The 20,850-nt window shown below is 43.5% G+C and overlaps 1 protein-coding gene across 2 annotated transcripts in view; it reads right to left on the bottom strand.

Moving 5' to 3' along the window:
- Window positions 1-20,850, bottom strand: part of CAPN15 (calpain 15) — a 121,385-nt gene that overhangs the window by 87,995 nt on the left and 12,540 nt on the right. The window contains exon 1 of one of the 2 annotated variants that reach the window (XM_063143067.1): window positions 4,104-4,204. The exons of the other annotated variant lie outside the window; for it this stretch is intronic. The gene's annotated coding sequence lies outside the window, so the exon portion shown is untranslated. Of the gene's footprint in view, window positions 1-4,103; window positions 4,205-20,850 lie in introns of those variants that run through there. 2 annotated transcript variants of the gene reach the window in all.

Below are 20,850 nucleotides of genomic sequence, written 5' to 3'. Positions count from 1 at the left end.
TTGCACCACCCTTCATCTATTCCACTCCCTCCTGTCCATGGTGCTCCCAGAAGCAGACCACTTCATCCTACTACAGGGCAGGGATGGAATAAGATCTACCAAGAACTAGGATGGTTTCCTCTCTCGACTCTCCAAAGAAGAAAAAGGAAGCAGAATATGGAAACCCAACTTTCACCCAGCAGAACCGCAGCCATCAAGAGGAGGTGGATCAAACCATGCTAAAAGCTTTTCTGAGCGTAGTGCTGTGCTGCCACATAAAAAATGATTCCCACAGACTCTTTTGAGCCACTTTCCACAATTCCCTCTGCGTTCTTGCTGGAACTAGAAAGACAAAGCCAATCAGCCCTTCCTCGCTAAACGAAAAGAAAGACAGCTGTGCATGTTGAGGCTCTGCCAATTCGGCTACGCGAGACGCAAGTTGCATTCCAGGCCAGCGACTGTTGCAAGCAGCAAAATGTAATGCTGCTGACCCTTCCTACATAGAGGAAGTGGGAATCCATTGCTGAGCAGGCAACTGTACAGCAGGAGAGGGAGGGAGGGAGAAAACAGGAAACCTGTTTTAACGTCGCTCAGAAAAGCCCTACAGAGGAGAGAGCTGGGTGCGGGAGGAGAGGATCTATAAATAGGTACAGGATAACCCAAGCTAAGCTCCAAGTCTCAAATACTGTTCAGTAATACAGGGCTACTTTCCAGGCGGCCACGTGTCTAGAAAATCTGCTCCATCCAGACAAAAAACATGGCGCGTAGGATCTCCAGACTCGAGAGTCACATTGGCCAGGAGTTCCCCCTTTTATTATGATCGATCTCTACGTCCAGAAAAGTGTTGGGAGTGTCCTTAAACAAGGAGATGATAATAAAATGACAAAGTTTGCCTGGAGGAGTTCACTCCTGTCCCACACGTGTGGAGACAGAAGGTGGGGTGGGGTGGGGTGGGGGAGAGAGATATTAGGTTCATGGTTGTACAAAGCCCTGAGGGAAGGAGCGTCCTGTCACCATGGGTAATTAAAAATAATTGAAAATACTTTTGATTTTCTTGATTCATGATTACTTCTCACATCCATATCCTGCTCTTTCTCCAAGAAGCTCAAGGTGTCTCACATTGGGATCACACACCCCATTTGATCCTCACAACAACTCTGTGAGGTAGGCCAGGCAGAGGTTGGGGCAAGGTTACCCAGTGAATTTCATAGCTGAGGAGGGATTCAAACCCATGTTTCCACAGTCTGTGTCCAACTATTTCAGCGCTACACTGTAACTGGACTGGCTCCCTCTTTGTTTGGGGAAGCGAACAGGGAAGAAAACACGGGTTTACTCGTCAGGACACATACCCAGGCCCCTTTCACACATTACATTGAACTTGTTCAGACAACACACTAAGCCATGTGCTGCTTACTCTTTGCAGCAAATGTTTAGCGAGCATGTTTAAACCGTGGTTATGTAACCACCGTGGTTAGGAATGGTCCACACAACATGCTAAGTCATGGTTCACCTGACGCTTAACCACCGTGGCTTAGCGTGTCATTTGAACAGGGTCATTCAATCGAATGGAAACCAGAGCTTCTTTCATTTCCCTGACAGTCACACTTTAAATACTTATAATTCCCCAGGGAAACAAACCTTGCACTTTTAAAATTCCTGGTCTAACCCAGGAATAAGTCAGAGCATGCTGGACACAATAGTGGAAAATTCTTTATTACCAGCTTTTCCTTCGAGTAAATGAATGATAAATTTCGTTTATTATCTCCCTTCAATGTTTTCAAAACCCATCTATATCGAGATGGTCCTTTATTGATTGAATTGGTTAACACTGGGTGCTATGGCAGTGGGAGGCGACAACGCAGGGAGAGGTGAAGGCAGTTGAGAGATCTACGTGCTTTATCCCCTTCCGGTCCACCTCGCAGCCTAAGTAATGCTGGTGCCTTGCCTGCCTGCCGGCCCCTCTAGCCTGAAGGTGCTGCTGATGAATGTCAGGTCAGCCACTCAGAAAAGTAGCATAAATTCTGACCTCATAATTGAAGAACATGCTGACCTGGCCTGTATTACTGAAACCTGGTTAGATGAAGGGGGAGGAATTAATCTCTCCCAAATGTGTCCACTTGGGTTTCTTGTGCAGCACCAAGCTCATCTAGAGAGGTGGAGGAGTGGTGGCGGCCGTGGTCTATAGGGATTCTCTCTCTCTGGTTGGATACCCTGTCCAGCAGTTGACCAGTTTTGAATGTCTTTACCTGGTGTTGGGCACTCAAGATAGGGCAAGGGTTCTTGTTGGTGTGCTGCCCAACAGTCTCCCTGTCTGAGCTGACCAAGGTGGTCTCGAGTGTGATGTTGAGGACCCCAAGGCTTATGGTCCTGGGGGACTTCAATATTCATGCTGAGGCTACTTTGTCAGGAGCACCTCAGGATTTCGTGACCTCCATGTCAACCATGGGCCTGTCTCAGATAATATCTTGCCCAACACATGCGGCAGGACACACTTCGGACTTCTGTGCTGGATTGGGAGAAAATGGATTGGGAGAAAATGATCTGCGGATGGGGAAGCCTGTGGTGACTCCTTTGGCATAGACAGATCATCATCTGTTCAGTTTTTGACCTTCAGGCCACCTGTAACCTCTGCAAGGGTGGGGGACCAAATTTGATGGTCCGCCCTCTGAGGCTGATGAATCTGGATTGTTTTCTGAAGTCTCTGGGTGACTTTCCTGCAGGCTTAGCTGGTGGTCCTGCCAAGGTCCTGGTCACTGCTTGGAATGAGATGACCCAGGCTATGATCGCTCCCAAACATTCTCAACCTAGTTATAGAACTGTGTCAGCTCCTTGGTATTCCTAACCATGGTGGCTACATAACCACGGTTTAAACACACTCACTAACCATTTGCTGCAAAAGGGTTAGCGGCTTAGCATGTCGTCTGAACAGGCCCACTAACAGCAAATTTGACATGCTGAAGGCCATTGCGGGAAGGCCAGGGAGAAAAAAGAATATGTACTCCCACAACCCAAGACCGTCACCATATTTAAGAGAAAGCCACATTATACCTGCACCAGCCCATGTTCTCACATTCCTCACCTATAAAATGGGAACATGGCAGCTACCTCTTGGGTAGAATATATATGCACTTCAATAAGAACCATAAAGATCCTTGCATACTAAAGGAGCATTATTAATTGGCTTCCCTCATAATTTCCAAAGTTCAAGGAACCTGTACCTGCTTGAGAATACAAGCTTAAGGCTGTGTTCTTCCCGAGGATGTTTTAATCACAATCCATTCTATGCCAAAAGAAAACCAACAGGTCAAGTAATATGTGCTCTAAATAATTGCATGCTGGTCTCACTGCTACTTGTATGTTGATTTATTGTTTGCACAGGGCTGTGAATATGAAAAACACCCAAAGTTGTGGGTTCAGTGGTTTGTGAAATTTGTGGGGAACAGAGGGGATGCCACACAAAGACTTGAAATGGCAAAAAAAGATCTGCTAAATATTTAACAAGTAATAATGGGGACGGCAGAAAACTGACTTTAAAAAAAACTGCATTAGGGAGTATGTATTGGGGTGGGTGGGAATTAGCCCTCCCCATATAAAGAAATAAATCACTGCTTGAGTTAATCTAATTTGGGAGACCTAGTGCTGCAGCAATAACAATGGAAAAAAGACAAATGGGGGATTTAACTAATAGAAACAAATAGTTAAGCACCTATTTTGCTTCCTTTTGTGGTTTTAATGCATAATTACTACATTTCAAGTGTTACAGTTAATTACGCCTGCAAGAGCATTTCTAGAACAAATAAACTGATCTATTATGAAGCAATTTACTCCTTCCTATTCTCTAAGCCATTCACTCCCTCCCTCCCTCTACTCAAGCCCTTACAACAGACTAGGAGAGCGGAGCCAGGTGAACTTCTCCAGTCCCCATGCAAGGGATTCTTCGTATGTCCCAAAAGGGCACCCACAAAAAGAAAGCACTTGATCCCAGCCACCCTGAGTCCCCTGTTCAGACGAAGGCGGCGGCGGCAGCAACAGCAGCGGTTAGCCGCCACCCCCTTTTGCCTCACATGCACATCCTTGACAGCAAATAAAAGCACTAAGGAAACAAAGAGTACAACAGGTCTTACTCTGTCCTCCTGTACACTAGATCAGGTTAAAGACACCTGTGGGATAAGGACAGCCCGGAGGTTGCTCATCCCGTCGTCTCGGAGAGGCGAGATGTTCCCAAGTAAAGAGAGAGGAGTTTGCCTTTCACAGTGCATGACAAGGGGGCGGGGCATCCCGCTGGTCTGAGGCAGCCCAGTCCAGCCCCATAAGCCAATCAGCCAGCCCGTGCTCAAGTCCCCCCAAGGGCGGTAGTAGTTAACCAAAGCCAGGAGCCTGCATTTGCAACAGCGGGATCAGACAACTGAAGCCTCTCTTTTGATGACAGAGAGAATCCACTTTCCACTCACCAAGTCAAACCCTTTACTGTCTAAAGGTGCCTATCTTCCGCCCGTGGTGGGAGCCAGACATCTCGAGGGCTCAGCAGCAGGAGACCGCATTTTCAGTACTGGGGCCGATTCCCAAAAGAAATGCCCCTCTGCACGTGCCTTTTTCTTCAACACTGGACAATCACGGACTGTCCCCACATATTTCAGATTAAGGAGGGGAGGGACCATAGCTCAGTGGTAGAGCATTACCAGTTGCTGGGGAACATGGGTGGGAAGGTGGTGCTGCTGCAGGCATGTCCTACTTGTGGGATTCCCACAGGCATCTAGTTGGCCACTGTGGGAACAGATGCTGGACTAGATGGGCCTTTGGTCTGATCCAGGATGGCTGTGTTTATGTTCTTAGCATGCTGAAGGTCCCGGTTCAATCCCTGGCACCTCCAGTTGAAACAATCAGGTAGCAGACCACGTGAAAGACTTCTGCCTGGAGAGCCATTAACTATCAGAGCAGACAAGAGTGAATTAGATGGCCAAATAGTCTGCTTCCTATGCTCCTAAAGAGCAGGACTTCCAGAGCAGATGGCTTGGCTCCATGGCAGATTTGCGTTCCAGAAAATTCTAACTAAATAAATGCAATTAAAAATTCACTGGTAATACACCTACATCAGGAGGCAGATGCTTCTGAAGAATATTCAAGGGCAGCCGACATACTGGGCCAATGTAGTAGTCAAGTTTCAAGATTAGATAATGGTTTGTTTGTTTGTTTGTTTAGAATACTTATATCCTGCTTTATAGCCTTGAGGAGCTGTCCATGTGGCTTACAAAAGATTTGCACAATGCAGTAACAAGTGTAGTATCAGGGACAAAAATAGCTTGGTTCATATATGAAGCTGGAATCTTTTAGGCAGCACTTCCTGGTCTTTCCTGGTGTCACCCTTTGGCCAACATCTACCAGGAAGTAAGTCCACTGAGCACCTCCGAATTCCAGGCTGAACAGCTGGAACTCACTCAACCAGTAATAGAAGCAGACTTCCCTTACTACCCATTACAGGCATCCAGGGAAGTCAAGCAACACAGAGAGTCGCCTTCTTTTTTCAAGCTGGTTCTTTAGTTTCCCACGTCTGAGGGACCTTCAACCATTTATCACAGCATTGGAAGTGATTGTGAAGAGGGTGGCTCGCTCACAGACATCTTTGATTTTCTCCCTGCTCTCTACTGGCAATGTCAGGTTCTGCAGCTCATTCAGGCACCTCCGGAGAGGTGCCCTGTGCTTCGCAGTGGGATTGTTGCAAGCACCAATATTCTCCAGCTTATCAGAGAGGTTTCTCGGAGCACTGTGCTGTTTGTGGTCGCCAGGCTGCAAGGCTGGTTCCTCATCTTCAAAGTCATCCCCAGAATAGTGACCCACCACTGCCACTCTGTTTCTAAACCAGCATTTCGATAGTATGCCCTTCTTCCACCACTGGAAAGTACAATGTTACAGGGGTCCTCCATATCAATGTGATCCATTCACAGATTGATTGTTCTTCAATAGGCATGAACCATTTCAACTTCAGTCCTGCAGACTCTGAGCAGCCCATTGTTAATTACAAACCAAGAGCTTTGATGACCCTTCAAGTAGTTGGTCTACTTGAAGAGCCAGCCATTGTATGCATTGGAGGCAGCTTTGATGGAGAAGAAGCTGGCTGGTAAGGAATCTTAATCAGCTACCACCATAAGTCTCATGGCAACAAGCACCAGACTAGGGGTGGGGCTTGCTTGCAGGCCAGGCAAGGGAGGTTGCTGAACAAGGAGACCAACACTGGTTACTGGGTCCAAGCCAGAAGAAAAAGATTGCAGTATTACCAGAGAGGCAGAAGTGGTCCTAACTCAGTGGTTCTCAACCTTCCTAATCCCGTGACCCTTTAATACAGTTCCTCATGTTGTGGTGACCCCAACCATAAAATTATTTTCGTTCTTCTCTACACGATCCATTGTCATGGGATGGTTTGCTAATGAAAATAATACATAACAATAGCTTTAATAATACAAAAGATGATACATGACATAGTTCAGTCAATACAGTTTCCTAAGACCATTGGAAATATGTGTTTTCCGGTGGTCTTAGGTGACCCCTGTGAAAGGGTCATTCGACCCCCAAAGGGGTCCCGACTCACAGGTTGAGAACCGCTGTCCTAACTGATCTGGCCACAGCCATTCATGCTCCAATAACATCCAGGTTGGACTACTGGGCTTATAAAGGGTTGCTTTATGATAGCTACTAGGAATACATCCATTAGGCTGTTAATTGGAACAAGAAGAGATGATCCTCTCTCTCCATTCCCTAAAAAAAAGTCAATTAGTAATCTACCTTTAGAATTCAAAGGGCTGGTTCTGGCCTGAAAAGCCCTAAAATGGTCTAGGACCAGGATATCTGAAGGCCTGTTTGCTCCCATGCACAAACTTGGCTGTCATTCAAATATTTGTCATCTCTGGGTCCTTGCTGGGGATACAGGCATTTTACTGGTGGCATATTCATTCAACTACCACCTATTTAATGGCTTTTAGGAACCAGGTAACACATTTTTGTTAGCCTACATACCTAATGGCTTCTAACTTGATTTGCTAACTACTTAAGTTGCACTGCTATTATTACGTCTGTTAGTATTTATTACTATTATTATTGTTCAGTTTTTACATGATGGTTTTATTTGTAATATACTGTTTTAATTATGTTGTAAGCCACATTGAGAACCATGTGGAAAGACAGGGTGAAATTACTATTATTTTAATAGATAAATAAAGCAACTGCCATTGCTGTAAGAATTTCCAGACCACAGCCTGAGAGACTAGAGGAAGCTGAACTGGAGATCTTTAGCACAAAATAATCTAGATGCCCTGCCAATTGCTAGAAGCACTTAAGGATTCTCTGAGGATCTGAACACTATAATCTCAAACTCAGAGGGGAAAATCCTCCAGATTTCAAGCACTGCATTAATACCACTCACACTTTACAAACATTCGTGAAGAGTGGAAATCATCTCCAACTCAGAAAGCATCATAAAAGAGAAGCATTTTGTATTCATAACCTGATCAGCACCAAGGTCAGTCAACAATACTTTTAAAATGTAAAGAAAACAGCAAGCTTTGACAAACAGTGCAGATAAACAAAAAGGCCCTGAAACAAGAAGGTAGATTTCTGCAAGCATCCACTCAGAACCGGCAGAAACAGAAACCGATTCACGCGATCGCAATTAAATGCTGCCAAGGATCCCTCTGACATAGATTCTGTTCCCAAGTGTGACACCCAGGTTGCGTTGGATGCAAAGCAGTTGTGAGTCTATGAACACACTCAAATGTGTCACAGAGTGCCACCGAAGTATCAGCTACCACAAGGTTGCAGAAGCCCTTAACCAATCAGAACAGCTCCTATGGACAACCAATGCAATGGTAGAGCATCCCATATTTATCATGACTATGGGGTTCTGAAGCGTTCCAACAAGACTGAACACCGAAATCCCCTAAAACCAATAGGGATGTGGAAGGGGGGGAACCTCAGCACTGTTTGTTCCTGCTTATGTTTCGTGTTTGAGGAATTTGCAGTAAAACAACAGTATCCTAATTAACATCTTCTCGATCCCCCCAGAGTGCAGGACACGGAATAACGGGCTCAAGTTAAAGGAAGCCAGATTCCAGCTGGATATCAGGAAAAACTTCCTTACTATTAGAGCAGTAGGACAATGGAATCAGTTACCTAGGGAGGTCGTGGGCTCTCCCACACTAGAGGCATTCAAGAGGCAGCTGGACAACCATCTGTCAGGGATGCTTTAGGGTGGATCCTGCATTGAGCAGGGGGTTGGACTCGATGGCTTTGTAGGCACCTTCCAACACTGCTATTCTATGATTCTATGATCTATAGAAAAGCAGTGGAGAGTGTTATGTGGGTTTGGGAGATTTTGCGTTGTTTTTTTAAACGGCAACTCCACTCACATTTTTGCCACGAATTTATAAGCAGGGAGTTCATTTTAGCCAAATAAACACCAAGATCTAAATAAGCAGACAGTGATTAAGCAGGACTGAGTACATAATTTCAAAAACAAAAATAACAGAAAAGCAAATACTGTAGGAGCTTGTGCACTATTAAGCCAATTAACATTATTTCAATGAGGTGCAACAGGGCTGTTCATATTTTCCAGTTTATTAGCCAATTGTGTATGGATTTCATTTTTAGCATGGTGTTAACAAAAGTGTGTGTGGGCTGGCATGGTTTGGCTCATTAGCAGCATAGCAACTATTTAAACATATCTCTCTCTCTCTCGCTCGCTATCTCTCTCACTCTCTCACACACACGAAGGGGAAAATAAAATGATCCTGGACCATGCTATATACAGTCTCTGAAAACATTCAGAAAAACAACAAGTCTCAGTTTCCAAATCCTCTTGGTCCTATTCTTATGATATGATACACTTTTATTGTTTCACCTGGTCTGCAGAGGAAACAGTCAAAAACACTTTTATAGCCAAAAATATTTCTTAAGCTGTTGAAACCAGATATAATGTATGTTTAGAGCTGTAATCTATAGAGGGAAGGCATGCTATTACATGGGCATCACAACTCCACTATAATCATCCTAGAAGTCCAGTTAGGAGTGTCTTCTTACAGAACACAGTAACTTGGTCGTACATACTTAATACATACTCTCTCCCTGTATATGCAACTGCAGCCACTAAGACCATCCTCAGAGTCTTTATGATGGGGGGAGGAAATGCAGCTCAATTTAGTTATCACAAGAAACAATGAGTAAGGAAGCTTAACTATGATTTACTGTGGTATTCAAATGGACAAGTCATAGCCTATAATCAAACCAGCAAACTTGAATCAGAGACCACAGTGTGAAGTAGATTTGCAAGCCATGGTTTGTGCTATTTATAATTTTCTGTGATACCTAAACTGGCAAACTAGAGTTATGACAGCTGCTCTACCTCCAGAGCCCTCTATGCCACAGGAGTGCTCAGCAGATGAAAAACAGAAGACAACTTCCCCTGTAACACATGGCTTCCCTCTAAGTCTGGAAGCTCAAATGATGAGTTTGGGTTCTAAAATATGGTTAGTGGAAACCATGACTTGGGTTGACCCATAGAGAGGAATCCTTTGTGGCTGTGTGTTAGGTATTTCTGCAAGGTTTACTCAGGAAGACATACCTTAGGTTTTGTACTGTTCACACCTATTTTAAGGCGGGAGTAGATCACACTGTTTTCCCTACTGAGTTTGCATTGAAATAGCCCACAGTTCACCATATCCATTTCCTCCTGTAGAGGTATCCATATTCATCATTGTAGTTGACAGAAAGAGAAGCTTCCAGGTTGGGTGGGCTTCCTCTGGGAGTCAATCCTTGTTCCTTCCTCCTCTATGGAACAGGTGGGCACTCAGACTTAGAAGGGGGGCTCCTTCCAGTCCAATCTACCCAATCAGCCCCTCCCCAATCAGGACCGTTAGACATTCACATGCTAGCTTTAGGAGAAAGCTTTAAGAAGTGTAGAATTTTATTGTCAGTACCAGTAGAAAAATAAAACCCAATTCTCCAGAATAATTCTTACACAGTACTTAATGCTGGTTCTTTTGAGCACAGCTTCAGTTGCGCAATTCCTTTCGTTAAACACAAGCATCTTCCGGTAGCCTTGCAGGGTGTTTCAACTTGAGCTGGCTTCGATCGTTTGACAATTAAGCAAGTACTGGACTGTTTCTGTCCACTTAATAATATTTTAGTCAAAAAGTCAAACTGACATGGCTAAAAACAGGCAAGCATACTCCGTCCCTTGATGCAGCTCAGCCTTGGTGCACTCTCTGTGCAACGACAGCATGGCTCTCCTTGTCTGCTACAACTAGGCGTTGATTGGGTAAGCCGTAGACCTTCCCATCTGAGGCTGTGCCAGTCTGTTCAGAGCAGCATTGTTGTTATTGCACATTTGCAGCCAAGAGATAAACATGACTAAGAGCCAGGCACAGTCTCCCTGGAATATCTGCTATGCCGGGTGCCCATGATTCAGCATTCATGAATGGCTTCTGAAGCACTGTACACTGCAGCGAGGGCAAAAACCCAAGCCATAACCTAATTAATAATGCCACAAGTATCAGTTACTTTAACTTCTGACCTGACCTTACAATGTTAAGAGGTATATATGGCTTTCCTTTTCTTAAGCTTTAGGGTTGTCAAGGTAGGCTGACCAAATAGATTAGATAACGAAGTAAGAATGCCCTGCAGCGATGCAGTGAAAGGGAGACCTTCACTCGAAACATACCAAAATTCTGTCCAAAGCAGAGGTGGGCGGCCTTCAGTCTTGCAGGATCTACTTTGTGGGTTTGTTTTACTAGAACACAAGATCCAACAAAGCTGAGCAAGGTACAAAAGACATACCTTCAGTCCAGCCCTGGTCTAAAGGAGGCAGCCAACTAGAGTTACAACTTCCCCCTGAGATGGTAACTGTGATTCGGCTGCACCACTTCAGAGTGTGGTGTGGTTCCCATGACTAAATGCTCCACATTTCAGAAACATTCCTTGTTCATAGAAATCTAGCATGCTAGGGAGAAAACTAGAATAGATCCTTTTGCCCTGGCATGCTAGTATTCTATGTACATGGAATGCTTTTGAAAGGAAGAGCATTCAATAGTTTGAAGTGGTGTAGTCCAGACACAGGTTTACCACCTAGGTAAGAACACACCTCAGGTATGGAAGACACAGACAGACTTGGGTTCAAATCTCTACTAAGCCATGAAGTTCAATTGATGGCCTTGGATTGGCCATGGTTTCTCAGCCTCACCTACTTCAAAGCATTGGCTACAATGGTATACCACCTTTTGCTTCTTGGGGGCTAAAATGTGATAAAGCATTAAGGTGATATCATATAACTTAAGTCCAAGCTGGGGATAGAAGAGCAAACATTATACAAAACACATAAACGTTAAGAGGACAAGCTGCAGATGAAACAAAGCTGAGAAAATCAGTTCTGAAAAACTTTGCTGAATTTTGAAACAACTCTGGTGTCACGTTTAAAAAAAATTGTTTGCGTAAATTCATCCACAAGAGTAAAAGTAATGTAAAATGTCAAACTTGCCAACTTCAGTCATTTTTAACACTTTTTCCTCAAAGTTATTCATAATGAGGAATGCTGAAAAACATTTCAAGATTTGGAATTCACCCACACACTCCTGGCATTAATCTCAGGTGAACAGTAGAACTAAAGAGTTGAGCAGCACAGTGTAGCTCTGAAGGGCAAAGGGAGCAGGTGTTAATAAGCTAGCTAATATCCGAAGAGATAAGGGAGACCAAAGTAGCTTGTTTTAAAGCAGTGCAGGTGTGGCTTCTTCTAATGCAGCAGCAGTGTTGCCAAAAAGTCTGCTTAGGAAGCTGACGTTGTTAACATGGTGGAAATAGCTGGGGGCAGTCTTAACAGGAAGAAACCGGCATCTCCTTCACAACACTAGCCAGCAGACCAAATTCACTAAAACTCTCCCCCCCACACACACACTGGATGTAAAGGAATGTGCTATTAGACTGGGCTGCAACAATTCAGACTGCAGGTTGGGGATGACTTTTTTAAAAAATGATGCCCTGTGTTAAAATTTAAACAGCAGCAGCTGCAACCGCAAATATCTACAAGCAAACAACTAGCACCGAAGAGAGATAAGGTTCTAAACCTGTCCTTTGCCTGTTCTGCTTGATTTCTGCCTGCAAAGAGCTTTTAAAGTAGGAAAGCAATCAAACATGTACCTCTACTTGCAGTCTGAAGTGGTGCAGTCCATTCCACCCACTTTATTCTGCTGCACTTCTAGTATTTATTCATTAAAAGTAAATTTAAACTACATTTTAGGGCTTTGCCCTCCCAAAGTGACATACAGAAGAAGTGAGAAACAAGCTGGAAATTACAGGTGATCACATCAGAAAAGATGACCAGAAACTGCTTATGAAGTTGTTCTGCCAACACGTGGAATCAATCAGAGGCAGTTTCCAAAAGGAAAGTTTTAAGGCCTTTGTAAAAGTTAGGCTTGAAAGGGCAAGGCATAGGTCAATTGGAAGGGAGTTCCAAAGACTCAGGGTTACCACCAAGAAGATCCTGTCTCTAGCGCGTGCCAACCTTACTGTTCTTAAAAGCAGACAGGAGGCAGATCTTAGCACTCAGACAGGATTGTATGGGTGAAGGTAGACCATCTTCAGTGGCAGTCCTGCATAAAGTGCATTGCAGCATGTTATTTTGGAGGTAACCAGAGAAAGATAACCATGACTGTTCTAGATAGGGTAAAAAGCAATCCTAGCCATTGCTGATGGCCACACCACAGCAACAAATCCACACTGGAACCAAGTCCAGACATATGTTTAAGACTTACATAGTCATCCTGGAATCTTTTGATGGAAAGTAGTGGCAGTGAAGCAAGACATCAGCATATTGATTACATCGAAGGCTGAACTTCCAGATGGCTACTCCCAATATTTCATATAGAATATGAAAAGCTTTGGGGTTAAGATGGAACCCCGCAGCACCCCATAAGCCCAAAGCCATGGGGCATAACAGAAATCACCCAATGCTATCTTCCAAAACTGAACGTCTTAGACTCACTGTAGACCCACAGGGAGTTTGTAGAACTCTTGAACCAGTTGTTTTGAGATAGATGAGGGCGAACAAGCTGAAACTCAATCCAGAGAAGATGGAAGTACAATGGATTGGGAAGCCAACTACTTTGGATGGAGGTTTACAATTGGTCTTTTTATCACTTTTAATATTTTAACAGTTTTTTACATGTTTTATTGCTGTAAGCTGCCTTAAGAGAGCTTCTCCCCTGAAAGATGGCCAAGAAATGTTTTAAATAAATTCTGTGCCTCTTAAGCCCAGGCCAGACAGTTGGGACAAGAGAATGGGATGGTTGATAGTATCAAATGCTGACCATAGGTCAAGAAGGACCAAGAGGGTTGCACTCCCACCATTCTGTTCTCAGCTTAAGTCATCCATCAGGGTGATCAATTCTATTTCTATCCCAACTCCAAGGGAGAATGCAAACTGGAATGGATCTAGATCAACCTTCCCAGACCAGGTGCTCTCCAGATGCTACAACTCATAGGATTCCTCACTGTTGGACATGTTGTTTGGGTTACTGGAGTTGAAGTCAAAACATTTGCAGGGAACCAGCTTGGGGAAGGCTGTTCTTAATAAACAGTTTCCTCCAAAAACCATCTGGAGCTTACAGGTCACCACCCTTTCCAACACATTACCAAGAAAGAGCAGGTTACAGACTAGACAGTAGTTGTTTAAGTTCTAAGGGTCCAAAGTTGATTCTTTAGTAAGAGTCACACTACTGCTTCTTTAGGACAGCAAGGACCACACCCTCTCTCAAGGAGACATTTACTACCTCCAAGGACCAGGTCTTCATACCTGCTCTGGATGCTTTCAATAGTTATCATGCGCAAGATAGTGATAGGTCTCAAACTTTCAAGTTGCTTGCCCACATTCTCTGGTTGAATAAGCTCAAAGTTATCCATCACAACTTAGCAAGTCGGTGTACTAAGTGCCTTCAACACTGACCCTATCTAATTCAGTGTAAATACAAGTGATTTTAGCCAGAAAATGTATTACAAATTGGCCACAACAGGCTTTTAAAGGCTCCACCACCAGACCCAATGCAGTACATCTAGGGGTGAGCTAGATGTTATTTATTTAAATAAATAAATAAATAAAAATAAAATCACTCCACTGGCTGCCAATTAGTTTCCGGGCAAAGTACAAAGTGCTCCTCATTACCTTTAAAGCCCTAAATGGTTTGGGTCCAGGTTACCTGCGGGATCGCCTTCTCCCATACAGTCTGCCCCACACACTCAGGTCCTCTGGGGTGAACTGACTTCAGTCAGCCAAAACTAGGCTGACATCAGTTTCCCAGAGGACCTTTTCTTCTGTCGCCCCCGCATTGTGGAACGGCCTGCCGGAGGAGATTCATAAAATTAACTCTCTGTGTGATTTTAAGGCAGCTTTAAAGACTAGCCTTTTCCGGCAGGCCTATCCAGATCAATGTTAAATCAAGATTTTTTAAAGATGTGTTGATTCCTGTTTTAATGTTGTTCCCCGCCTCGATCCAAAGGGAGAGGCGGGTAAGAAATAAATAAATAAATAAATAAATTATTATTATTATTATTTATGTAGAGAAGCCAAATAGCTGTGCTGACAGGCTATGACAGCAGAGAAGTGGGATTTCTTTGCCATCATCACCACCACAGATTAAGACCAAAAATGGGCTCTTATCTGTGCTCAATCATGCTCACAGCAAGTTTTCGGTCATCTGTTCTCGGTCACTCCAATTGTTTCATCATCCTCAACTCCCTTAGAGTACCAAGGAGTTCAGATTTTCTACAATTTTGTTGGGGACACTTAGGAGTAATTGTGTGGTACGGCCCAGATAATTTCCCTATTCTAAGCAAACCTGAACCTCAACAGGACTGCCAGCTAAGACTGCAGGTTATTCACTCAAGGACTTTGAAAACCAAACCTTTGCCATGACTCTATATTCCAATTCCTATTACTAAAAATGTCCTCCCAAGGATACCATCCAAGCATAGCATTGGGGTGTTTATTACATCTACATCTTGCTCTTCCTTCACGATAGCATTGGCACATAAAAAATGCTTTCCATGCTTGCCTGACCACCACAAAAAATAAAATAAATATCTCCCCACCTTTCAAGCTCAGTGAGCCCAATCATCTCTCAGAAACAATCCAAGAGATTTCTATTTGGGATTTGCTGCTGCTATATCTTTGGCTTCTAAAAAAAATCATATTTTCGTTTTCCATCTATTGTTATTCACCCTTGGAGAAGCTATACGTTTACACAAGTTTAAATCATATTTTATTGGCTTTTACCTCAGGCAGATTTTTTTTTTAAACTTGGGAAAGGTAGCTGAAACAAATATTCAAGTGAAGACAGAAAATACATGAGGGGCAAATCTAACTTCCCCCCAAAGGAATGTTATATACTCCTAAGGAATCAGAAAATGGGGTAGGTGACACATATGTACATGTAAGATGACCCAAGGCATAAATTCCCTGTCTCCATTAGCTCCATCACAGCAAGTGACTGCATAGCACAAGTCTAGTAAGATCATGCACTGCTCTTCCTCGTCATTTGTCATCAACTGGTCTCTGGAAATCCCAACACTAACACAGATAGCAGATCTGCCTTGCCTATTAGCAATGAGGATGGCAAGATTCATACTGGCCATCAAAACTATTAGGAATCATATCTACATTCTTTGTAGATATGTACATTGTAAAACGCCCAGAGAGCTTCGGCTATGGGGCGGTATATAAATGTAATAAATAAAATAATAAAAATAAAAGGCGCAATTGCTTACCTCAATAGGGGAGCAATCTTATTTATGCCCCCTAGACATTGTCTCAGGGACCGTGGGATACTGGCGATTCCCCACCCTCTGAAGTTAGAGACAGTGCTCCATCCTTGGAGGGGGGGGAGCTGGAGATCCAACACACCCACCCCAAGATGGGGGGGGGGCAAAAATTAACCCTGCTGCTCTTTCTGCCATGCATTGGATGATCATGTTTGGGGGCTTCAGATCAAGGGTGCAATCAATAGGATGGCACCCTAAACCTATGAGGTAGGGCATGAAAATCCCAAATTGACGAAGACAAAAGTGAGGCTGATAACAACCAGGAGTTTGAACCCACATCTTCCAGAGCTATCTATTCCACCACACCAGTTCGCTGCTTCATTAATGTCCAATTGTGGCAATTTACATATAAAGGACCTCTGCTCATTTTACAATGCATCATAAGCTATAGTTAATATCACAACGAAGCCCTGTTTCTCTTTCCAGAGTTTATATATTATTTGTCATTTTCCAGCTCAAATCATTCACTGTGTCCTAATTTGCTACCCGCTGTCCTAGATTTGAGAGGACTGCTGTCTCTGATATGGCCTCAGGCTGGCAGAGGGGTAGCATGAACATTAGAGGGAAGGCGGGAACACTTTCATTAGAAACTACTACGTGCACACACAATGGGAGGAGCAACGAAAGACTTCTCTACTGCCTCCTTCTCTTCCACCACGAGCCCACCATAGCTCAAGAAAATAAAGGAAATGCTTGCCACTGAAGTTGTGAACATGCTAGTAATTTCCCCCAAATACACACCCAAAAGAAATCCTAGGTACAATGTTCAAAACATGGCAGAGAAGACTATTATTTAATTGTGAATCCATGTATAACCAAGTTAAAGGCAGCAGGGCAGGAAAGTCCAACTGCAGTATGAAATTCTTATTACATTTTTGCAATGCCTTTCCTTCAAGGCTCAGGTTGGCATACATAGTCCCCCACCCCAAAATCCATTAGATACTCACAATAACCTTGTGAGGTAGATTAGGCTGAGAGTAAACAACAAGCCCGAGGCCACCAAGTGAACTTCAGAGCTAAATTTGGATTTGAACCCAGTCCCTCACCCCAGCTTATACAACCACACTAAGCTTCCTTCTGAGTAGAGATGTGAAGGCCTGGAAAAATCCCAGAAAAAAACAGTTAAAAAATGGGTTTTCTCCGTTTTTTTCCTAAGCCTTTTTTGTTTTTCCCCCAAAAAACTGGAAAAATTGAAAAAAATGAAGAAAAAATGGATTACAGGATGTTTTATTTTAGCATGATGAATAAGATGTTTAAGACAAGGTGTTCAGATATTTACTTCTCCAAATGATTTCTAAAAACTGTACAGTATCAGATTATTACAATGTCTGTGCACCAAGGACAAGCAAGTCCTAGGTTGCAAACTGAGACTACAACTCTCAAATGCAAGAGCAAGATGCATTTCTGCCTCTAGGGGGCAGCACTGTCATGGAAGCAGAGACTGAAACTAATACTGATAGCTATAGGTCAGAAAATGAGTCTGATTAAATTTCATGCATATTCAGTGAATCTTGGTCCCCCCCTTTTTTTTTTCTCAGTTCTTTTTATGGGAATGGGGGCTTTACGTCTTGACACTGGAGGACTAGCGGAGACATAATTTTTTTTGTTACTGTTGGTTTCTTCAGTTGTTTTTAAAAATTGTTTAAAATTGCCTGCTCCTCATAAACTGGCACAACCAAAGAGGTCCCTTACAGTTCAGGTGTTCCTAACAGTTCAGGAGCTTGTAGCTCCATTTGTTACCAAAAAAAAGTAAATTAAATTTGTAATAATTGTTTGAATAAACTAGTTTTAATATACCAAATGTAATAACGTTATGCCAAACCAACTTGGACATAATTGCATTTTATGTTCCTAAAGTAACAAAGTGACTTTCAATTTGTAAAAAGTGCTAATATTGCGTTATTTCAATTTCCCCCATAAAATTCAATTTCCCCCCAGAAAAAAACTGGGTTTTTTCCATGGCTTCAAAATTTCCGGAAATTTTACATCTCTACTTCTGGGATGAGGGTCCATATAATTGTGTTCTAAAAGTGCTTCAGATTGGCTCCAAAAAATCTCAGATCTTGCAAAATTTGGACATCCCAGACAAAGTAATAAGGTGGCACAGACCTCCTCAACCATGAGGGCAATTATAGTCAGTAAGGTCAGCTGGTGTGACAGGTTCTTCTTGCCAAGGTAAGTTACTTCCCAACAAGTAACAACATGCCAGCTGAATTCATAGTATGTAGAAAGCCCTAAAATGATAACACAGCAGAGGCAGCTAATCCTGGGGTTAGTCAGTAAGGTATGACCTAGATGTGATGCACCAGTGAAACCAAACGTCAATGACCATATCCTCTTGAGAAAAGGAAGGGGAAGCAATCGGTTCTCTGGGAATTAATATTGCAGTCACAAGAAATGTAAATAGGCTATAGGAGTTTCCAACTAGGGATGGTGATACTGACATCTCTCCTTTTATTCTGAGTTTCCACATCTTCATTGAGGTCACACACACAGAAGCCTTGGCTCCTCTCCACAGGCAGAAAGTTGCCTTTCAGGCAAATGAAACCAGTCAGAGTCCCTCAGACTCTATTAGTTCTCCATTTATTTGCAGATCCTCTTCAAAAAGCTCCGGGTTATATCTGATAGACTTTGCTTCCTTCCGTGACAGCCAAGACGAGCAGGGCAGAGGTGGATTGGTGGCATCATGAAGGACAAAGGCTCCTAGCTTCCAACCAAAGGCCCAAAGGCATGAAAGCTCACTGCAATGGAAGAGAGAGCTCATGACACAAAGCAAGCAGAAAAGGATGTTCCTGAAAGGCCAAGATTGTTCAGAACGGTGCAAGATCAGAGTAAATATGGCCCACTTCATCTCTACAACTCAGCCCACTAATGCTGGGGAAAGGCCAAATTTGGCGAGAAGCAGTAAAATCATAGCAGTCTACAACCCTGTTCAGATGACACACTAAGCCACAGTGGTTAAGCATATTGAGCTAAACATGATGGCTTAGCGTGTCATGTGAACCATTCCTAACCACGGTGGCTACATATCCACAGTTCAAACACGCTCACTAACCATTTGCTGCAAAAGGGTTAGTGGCCTAACCATGGCTTAGTGTGTTGTCTGAACAAGCCTTATATGTTGTGTTCATTGCCTGTTCCCTCTGGCATTCACACGTGCTGGCAAGCTGACACGAAACACTCACATCAGTGAGACTTCTTTTATTGAGGAAATCACACAATAGACAAGCTTAATGGTTACAGAGTCTCTAAAACACGCTTAAAGCTGAACGATGGTTAGAAAGCTTTAGGCTCTTTTTCTGAAACAATCCTTAAGGTAAACACTTGGGGTGGGTGGGGTGGTGAATAGTGGCCAGTAACCACTTTGAGCTTCTCCAGACACTGCATACACTGCCATCTCAAAGGAACATGGCCAATCTCTTAAAACAAAGTCCCAGGAAAGGTTGCTCTGAGCCACCAGAACCGGGCAGAGAGATCCGTCGCGCACTTGTCAATCTCAGCCTACCACTACTGAGCTGACCTCATTACTACAACTTCAGGAAAGGTTAAGCCTCAGGCCCAGGAATCCCATCCTTCTGCTAAGGATTGGGAACTCCCTGCCACCTGAGTCTGGCCACAAACACAGAATTCACAGCATATGCAAGTCTAAGTCTATGAAAAGCCTCACTACTTTTCATGGCACAGTTCTTAGATATCCAAAGTTCAAATAGCAAACCGTGCATGTGCAGAGTGCTTTCAAAGTCCCAAGCAGAGATGGAAGCCAAAGCAGGAGGGAGGTCAGGCATTGCGTCGAGAGATGAAACCTAGCAAAGCTTTTTTCAGCTTTGCACCAGCATTTAAAGCCTATTCAAAGCCACTTGGCAGACAGGTCCTCTGACTTGTAAACTATGCCCACGTGCCAAGAGGGTGAGACAGTACAACCCACTTTGAAGAGCAGCCCCCACCTTTTCCAAAACACTCTTAAGTTCCCTGAGAACCAGCAGCTTCAAAGCCGAGGGCAGGGAGTGAACAATTTATTTATTTATTTATTTATTTATTACATTTTTATACCACCCAATAGCCGAAGCTCTCTGGGCGGTTCACAAAAATTAAAACCATAATAAAACAACCAACAGGTTAAAAACACAAATACAAAATACAGTATAAAAAGCATAACCAGGATAAAACCATGCAGCAAAAATTGATATAAGATTAAAATACAGAGTTAGAACAGTAAAATTTAAATTTAAGTTAAAATTAAGTGTTAAAATACTGAGAGAATAAAAAGGTCTTCAGCTGGCGACGAAAGGAACACAGTAGGCACCAGGCTGACCTCTCTGTGGAGCTTATTCCATAGCCGGGGTGCCACAGCGGAGAAGGCCCTCCTCCTAGTAGCCACCTGCCTCACTTCCTTTGGTTACTACCATGGGAACTTCTTACAGAGATAAGCTTGCAGAGACATCTGGACATTCTCAAACTATTTCCTAATAAATGTACCCAGTAGGTACAAGGCCGGCCTGACATTATACCAGGGATAGACAATGTGGTGCCCGTGGGCAACAATGCATTCCCGGAGACAAAAATGTCCTATCCCTCCCACTTTGTTTCCAATTAACACATTTTCTTACTGCCAATGTTCCCAGTTCAATGGAATTGTTTAGTGGTTGGGGCTCAGACTCCACCTCTGCCTTGTACTCAGACTTTGGGGCAGGTTACTTGTCCTTTGCCATGCCTCCCAGGGCAGCCATTTTGTGCTGATGCCCAGGACAGTTTCCTATGGCCCCAAAAGGCTGCCTGCCCCTAATCTGTCTGCTCTGTTCCTTTGCTTTTCTTCTTTCGTTACCTCAAGAATCTTTCTGCCAAGCAAGGGAAGAGATGGCAGTGAAGCAGCACGCAGGACCTCCCATTCCTCCATGCCTTTCTCCTCTTTTATGGGCAGTCACTTAAAACTCATATAACTCAAAGCTCCTTGTATGGGCTGGTTGGCCCAAGGCTTTTATTTGCTCCCATAGCAACATTCTGTCGTGACAGCAGCACACAGAG

The sequence above is a fragment of the Elgaria multicarinata genome, chromosome 17 (assembly GCF_023053635.1).
Source record: "Elgaria multicarinata webbii isolate HBS135686 ecotype San Diego chromosome 17, rElgMul1.1.pri, whole genome shotgun sequence".
NCBI lineage: Eukaryota > Metazoa > Chordata > Lepidosauria > Squamata > Anguidae > Elgaria > Elgaria multicarinata.
This window is presented reverse-complemented; position numbering and strand designations above follow the sequence as displayed.